At 46.6% G+C, this 7,384-nt stretch overlaps 1 pseudogene; it reads left to right on the plus strand.

The window, feature by feature from the left end:
• Window positions 1-1,765: 1,765 nt before the first annotated feature.
• On the plus strand, window positions 1,766-2,947 carry LOC146722189 (small subunit ribosomal RNA; annotated as a pseudogene).
• The last annotated feature ends 4,437 nt before the right edge of the window (window positions 2,948-7,384 follow it).

The following is a 7,384-nucleotide window of genomic DNA, read 5'->3' on the forward strand; positions in this document are numbered from 1 at the left end:
GTCACCGCTGCTTGCGTGTTGCGTATCATCCGTAATAATTCGAAATATATGCCTCCGACACGTGGGTTTGAGACACGTTTCGAGTTAGTAATCGGACAGCGCCCTCATGTCGAGCGAGCGCCGAATAGTAAGTAACTTTCGTCCGAAACGTTTTTACGTAGCTCTCCTCGTTGCGGCGCCGTAAATCGTCGTTAAGTGTTCCGGAGGTACCGCCGGCGGTCGTCTGACTTCGAGAGATCATTCGGTCGTCCGGAGGTGCCGCCCGTCCCGGAGGTGTCGCCGGTCGGCCGTAGTTCCCGGAGGTGTCGCCCGGCCCGGAGGTGTCGCCCGGCCCGGAGGTGCCGCCCGACCCGGAGGTGCCGCCCGGCCCGGAGGTACCGTCGGTGTTTATACCTTATTGTCCCGGCATTTTGTTTGTTTCCTTCTTAATTAATGCTAATTATCGTTGTTTGACATTCGCCATACGGCTATCGTGATAATATTTTATCGTACAATATGACTTTTCGATCGTTCGCTCTCCGCGACAATGTCTCGATTGAACGCGCCTTTCGGCGCTCGCGCTCGCATACGGCCGTGCGTAGGACCGTGCGTCGCCGACCGCCTGGCCGGCCGGTTGGGTACTATAAGAGATACGTCGCGCTCGGCGCGTCGAACGAGTCGAGCGAGTCCGGACGAGTCGTAAACGTACTTTCTCGAGTCTCTCGCCACTCCGGCGTGTTTCGACCGCTCTCCGTACCGTCGCCGACCGCTTGGCCGGTCGGTTGGGTACTGTAAGAGGTAGGAGAGATTAATATTGTACGTGTCGCGCTCTCGACGTTGACAAACGAAGAATCGCCCGAACGGGTCGAGAACGGATTTTGTCGAGTCGCGACTCTGACACGGAGAGAACATTTATATAAAATGTTTGATTTGGAAACCACGAATATATAAAATAATATACGATCGTCGCAGAACGCGCCGCCGCCAAGTCTTCTCATGCTTGGAGGTTGCGTGTCTCGCGAGAACGTACGTTCGACTCTCGCGTCGTCTCGTATTCCTCTTCGCCGGGGATTACGGTGCGGCTCTTCTCGTTCGTCGCCGAACGCGCGCAAAATTAACGCACACTTATTTATTACGAGCACAGCATTGCCACGAGTCGGTGTCGAAAGACCGAATGGCTTTTATGTGGTTCGCACGCCTCTAGTGTGTTGGCCGCGCGGTTTCCTCTCGTTTCGTACGCAGCAGCGGAATCGTCGCGCTTACCGAGCATCTACTCCACGGATACGAGTTTGCGGGAAGAGTTGCTTCTTCCCGCTCGCTTTGTACGCCGTAGCAAAATCTTATTGCTGGTCGTGTGCAGTTAAACGCGTACGAACCAGACAGAACAGTCCTCGACGTCTAAGCATCGCCATCGTCGATCTAGCGTCAGGGTGAATCGCGCGGTCTCTCGAGACCGCGCATCATAACATTTGGGAGAATAAGAACACGAGTATTTTGATCTTGTGGATTTTTGAACGGAGAGGAGGAGGAAGAAGAGAAGCGGCGGCGTCGGGGGTTTACTCTCGCCTCCGTCGTTCTCTCGTACGCTTTACATAATAGCGTTAAACACAGCAGAGTGTCGCCGACCGGCTGAGCAAGACCGGCGGCAAATAAAATGGCACATACGAGCGTGTCGCGCGCGCGTCGGTGTTTCGGCATCGAACGCGCGCGCGCGAAAAGAGCTAGCGACGAGTCTTCGGGCTCGCTCGCGAGTTACTCCCTTGCGAGTAACCGAACACGAAGCTCCCTGGTTGATCCTGCCAGTAGTCATATGCTTGTCTCAAAGATTAAGCCATGCATGTCTCAGTGCATGCCGAATTAAGGTGAAACCGCGAATGGCTCATTAAATCAGTTATGGTTCATTAGATTGTACCTACATTTACTTGGATAACTGTGGTAATTCTAGAGCTAATACATGCAAAACAGAGTCCCGACCAGTGATGGAAGGGACGCTTTTATTAGATCAAAACCAATCGGTGGCGGGCGGCTCGCCGTTCGTCCACCGTTTATTTTGGTGACTCTGAATAACTTTGTGCTGATCGCACGGTCCTAGCACCGGCGACGCATCTTTCAAATGTCTGCCTTATCAACTGTCGATGGTAGGTTCTGCGCCTACCATGGTTGTAACGGGTAACGGGGAATCAGGGTTCGATTCCGGAGAGGGAGCCTGAGAAACGGCTACCACATCCAAGGAAGGCAGCAGGCGCGCAAATTACCCACTCCCGGCACGGGGAGGTAGTGACGAAAAATAACGATACGGGACTCATCCGAGGCCCCGTAATCGGAATGAGTACACTTTAAATCCTTTAACGAGGATCCATTGGAGGGCAAGTCTGGTGCCAGCAGCCGCGGTAATTCCAGCTCCAATAGCGTATATTAAAGTTGTTGCGGTTAAAAAGCTCGTAGTTGAATCTGTGTCGCACACCGTCGGTTCACCGCTCGCGGTGTTTAACTGGCGTGATGTGGGACGTCCTACCGGTGGGCTTAGCCTCGCGAGGGGCGGCCCAACTAATATCCCGTCGCGGTGCTCTTTACTGAGTGTCGAGTCGGGCCGGTACGTTTACTTTGAACAAATTAGAGTGCTTAAAGCAGGCTACCTTCGCCTGAATACTGCGTGCATGGAATAATGGAATAGGACCTCGGTTCTATTTTGTTGGTTTTCGGAACCCCGAGGTAATGATTAATATGGACAGATGGGGGCATTCGTATTGCGACGTTAGAGGTGAAATTCTTGGATCGTCGCAAGACGGACAGAAGCGAAAGCATTTGCCAAAAATGTTTTCATTAATCAAGAACGAAAGTTAGAGGTTCGAAGGCGATCAGATACCGCCCTAGTTCTAACCATAAACGATGCCAGCTAGCGATCCGCCGAAGTTCCTTCCGATGACTCGGCGGGCAGCTTCCGGGAAACCAAAGCTTTTGGGTTCCGGGGGAAATATGGTTGCAAAGCTGAAACTTAAAGGAATTGACGGAAGGGCACCACCAGGAGTGGAGCCTGCGGCTTAATTTGACTCAACACGGGAAACCTCACCAGGCCCAGACACCGGAAGGATTGACAGATTGATAGCTCTTTCTTGATTCGGTGGGTGGTGGTGCATGGCCGTTCTTAGTTGGTGGAGCGATTTGTCTGGTTAATTCCGATAACGAACGAGACTCTAGCCTGCTAAATAGGCGTACCCTATGGTATCGCGGAACTTTTGAAAGAAAATCTGCCCGATTTTTTAGAAGAAGTGCCTCTATTTGAAAGAAATAAAATGTTCTTTCAACAAGACGGTGCTTGACCACACAACGCCAGGATTGTAACAAACTACTTGAACGAGCAGTTTCCTGGACGTTGGATGGGTCGGTATGGCCCGATACGTTGGCCCGCAAGATCCCCGGACCTTAATTCTCTTGATTTCTTTTTATGGGGATACTGTAAGGAATCAATATACAAAACGCTTCCCGAGAACGTCGACGACTTAGAAACCAGATTGCGATATGTAATTTGGAATATCGAAGAGGAAGTAATGGAGAACGTCCAATTAAATTTATTTAAACGCATGCGAGCTTGCATAAGGATGGATGGTGGTCATTTTGAGCACCTATTATAAATTAATCCGCTCTTTTCAGAGCGACCAAAGTCAATCCGCTCTTTTCAGAGCGACCAAAGTCAATCCGCTCTTTTCAGAGCGACCAATACATTTATACATGGAACATCTTGTTCGCAAAACATAATCATTTTTCTCACGTCTCGCTTAAAAAGAAAGGGCAAAACGGGCGGATAATGTTAAGTCATTAAAAAAAATGTATTATAACGTAAAAAATTATAATACGTTATAATATGCCTTTTTTAATAACATAATTATTATACGTTTTAATACATGTCTCGCGTCAATCACATGTTCGGCAACGCCGCGTGATTGTTATCGTCTAGACGTGTCGCGAAGCGTCGCGACGCGTTGCGTCATCCGTCGCCGCAGTCTGTTGTCGTGTCCTTGCCGTGTAAACAATTGTCGTCCGCATCGAGTAACGTGTGCCTTTTTACAAGTAATTTTTAATAATTAATCGGTACACTGAGAGAATTTTCTCTTAAAATTTACCCTAAAAGTTATGGTAATTGTGAGACAATACGGTATGAAAAGAATTTTATTAAAATTTCTCTGATTAATATTTATCACATTAAAAATAATATCTATCACAATAAAATATGAAATATGTGTGATTAATTTTACTAAACTGTATAGTAAAATTAATCAAACATATTTTATATTTTCTTGTGATACATATTATTATTTTTAATATAATAAATAGTAGAGAAATTCTAATAAAATTCTTTCCACATTGTTGAAGATTCGTTCTTCGGATCGAATCCTCGAGGACGATCGAATTTTCTAGAATGTTTTTTTGTTAAATTCCTTAGTGTTTACGCCAAGGAAACACGTGAAACCAACGTGTACACTCGCCGCTAATTGGCGTGTGTACATCGCCTGATTTTCTGATGGTCCAATCGAGGACCCCGATCGGCTGCCGCCCTACGCGAGCTCCGAAATTCGCGCAGCCCTCGAGTCAGTCCTCGAGAGAGCGAGCGCCGAGAAACATAAGTCTCGGTACGCGACGAACTTGTAGAAAGTGAATAAACTAATTTATAAGAGTTTTAACAAGGCTCTGTAATATAAATATAAATTTAACGTATAAGACGGGCAACAAGAGCCAAATCGCGGATGACAATGCGTTATCCTAACGAAACTAAATAATTTTCCGTTAGAATTAAATACCGGTGCACAAGGCACCAAATTTTACTTGGACACGGCCAAGATTTTAAAATATGAAATAATCTCATATTTGAGATTTAATTTCAATACCCCCTTTAACCCCCCTATGGAAAATAACTGGCTTAAAAAATGCGTTTGTTTACCAACATTAATATATATAACAGAGAAAAGTATAGAATCGAAAGGATCTGAATAGCTCAGCTGGAAGAGCAGTCGCCCGGCAAGCGAAAGGTCTCGGGTTCGATTCCCGATTCAGCGATTTTCGGATCTAAATTTTTCTCTTGCATTCATTTATTTATTTTCCGATGGGGGGTTAAAGGGGGTATTGAAATTAAATCTCAAATATGAGATTATTTCATATTTAAAATCTTGGCCGTGTCCAAGTAAAATGTGGTGCCTTGTGCACCGGTATTTAATTCTAACGGAAAATTATTTAGTTTCGTTAGGATAACGCATTGTCATCCGCGATTTGGCTCTTGTTGCCCGTCTTATACGTTAAATTTATATTTATATTACAGAACCTTGTTAAAACTTTTATATTTGATACACGCTGGCTTAAAAAATGCGTTTGTTTACCAACATTAATATATATAACAGAGAAAAGTATAGAATCGAAAGGATCTGAATAGCTCAGCTGGAAGAGCAGTCGCCCGGCAAGCGAAAGGTCTCGGGTTCGATTCCCGATTCAGCGATTTTCGGATCTATATTTTTCTCTTGCATTCATTTATTTATTTTCCGTAGGGGGGTTAAAGGGGGTATTGAAATTAAATCTCAAATATGAGATTATTTCATATTTAAAATCTTGGCCGTGTCCAAGTAAAATTTGGTGCCTTGTGCACCGGTATTTAATTCTAACGGAAAATTATTTAGTTTCGTTAGGATAACGCATTGTCATCCGCGATTTGGCTCTTGTTGCCCGTGTTATACGTTAAAAATCTACTATGTTAGGCAATATTCTCCTCTTCGGCGTGGTTTTCGAGCCAGGTATCGCATTTATGACTTTGTTATTCGACCCATCGCATTGTCGGTAGAATTTCGAAACATGTATAATTGTATTTGCGTGCTCGAACAGCCGAAAGAGGCGAATATTTGCTAAGGCTCAGTGCCTATTGAAAATTGAGAGCGTCTTTATAATTTAGAAATATTTACTCGAAAATTGTAAAAGGTTTTTTCACCTTCTGATTACTTGCCCTCGTTATTCGATTGCAAGGAATTATTGCATTGATCTCTTGTTTGATTTCTTGGTTGATTGAAAATTGATTTATTGTCTTCATCGTACGTTGAAGACTACCGTTGGCTATATTTCGCATATTCGCATACGTTCAAATGCGAGGCGGGCGATATGTTTAAAATTGTCACGTATTTTCGGAGCGACGAAGCAAGGTTAATCGTAGAAATTGAAAATATTCGACGCCGAGATGTTATTCCGGTTGTTTTCGATTCCGCGAGCGAGGAATCTACAAAAACTCGCCTTTGTCTCGCGTTTCGGAGCGTGATGGGGCAATCGTCCGCGAATAGGATTTCAGCACGTGTGCCACGCGTCGATCGGATGAGCCTTAGCTGCCGAATTCCGCGAGGATCAAAAATGAGTCTACTCGAGGAGTCTGAACTGAAGAGACGTCTCCGTGTATATCAGCGAAAAGAGCATCGCGCGAATTTATCTCATTCTAGAGCGAACTTCCGCGTTTTAATCTTGTCTGCGAGAGTTTTGAATAAAACTGCTTTGCCTCAAAAGTGAATTTCTCCACCTTTACAATTTTCTCCGCATCCAGTCTCCTTCGTATCTACGAGCCGACTTATAAATAAATAAATTTGCCTCTGCGCGGAAAATTAAAACAAATCGAAGGTTCTCGCACAACTTGTGAACTGCAGGACACATGAACATCGACATTTCGAACGCACATTGCGGTCCACGGATACAATTCCCGGACCACGCCTGGCTGAGAGTCGTTTTAGTACCCCTAAACTACTTGCGCCCGAAAAGCGCGCACGGCCACAACGCGGGCGACCAGAGAATGGCGCGCGCGTCGCCTGTGCTCTGTGCAACGCTTACAATGGGCGTACGAGCGATCGTTGGACGTTCGCCCGAGGTGTCTGTGCCGCGCCGACCAGCCGCGGCGCAAATCCTTGAGTCGTCTGAAATGACACACCGAAATAATAATGAGAAAGAGAAGCGCACAAGCGTGTAAAACGTTGGCGAACGCAGCGCCCAGAGAATGCTGCGCGAATTAAGAGGGGGAGCGTGTTTGTGTATCCAAGTCGTGTGTGTACGCGAGAGCCGAGGAGAAATGGGATGAGAGTAAGAGCGCGCGCGAAGGGAGCAACAAACGGCCAAAAAAAGGGTCAGGGCGGTGAATGGCACCGCTTTCCCTAGAGCGGCGCGTGCGTCGTTGTCTCCCGAAAGTAGGTAGCGCATGCCTCACCGTCTCTCCTCTCCGTACATCACACAGACTGACCGACTGCTCTCGCACTCTGTGCCGCGTCTCTTGGTGCGATAGCGCTCGCGCGCCTTATGCCGAGGCGCCCTTGCCCGCACACATAACGGTATTACGGAGAAATATACGGCGCGTCGTCGTCCGGCGGAGAGAGCATTCGTAATCCTTTACCTCTTT

The sequence above is a fragment of the Nylanderia fulva genome, unplaced genomic scaffold (assembly GCF_048542155.1).
Source record: "Nylanderia fulva isolate GAGA-0341 unplaced genomic scaffold, ASM4854215v1 Scaffold354, whole genome shotgun sequence".
Lineage (NCBI taxonomy): Eukaryota > Metazoa > Arthropoda > Insecta > Hymenoptera > Formicidae > Nylanderia > Nylanderia fulva.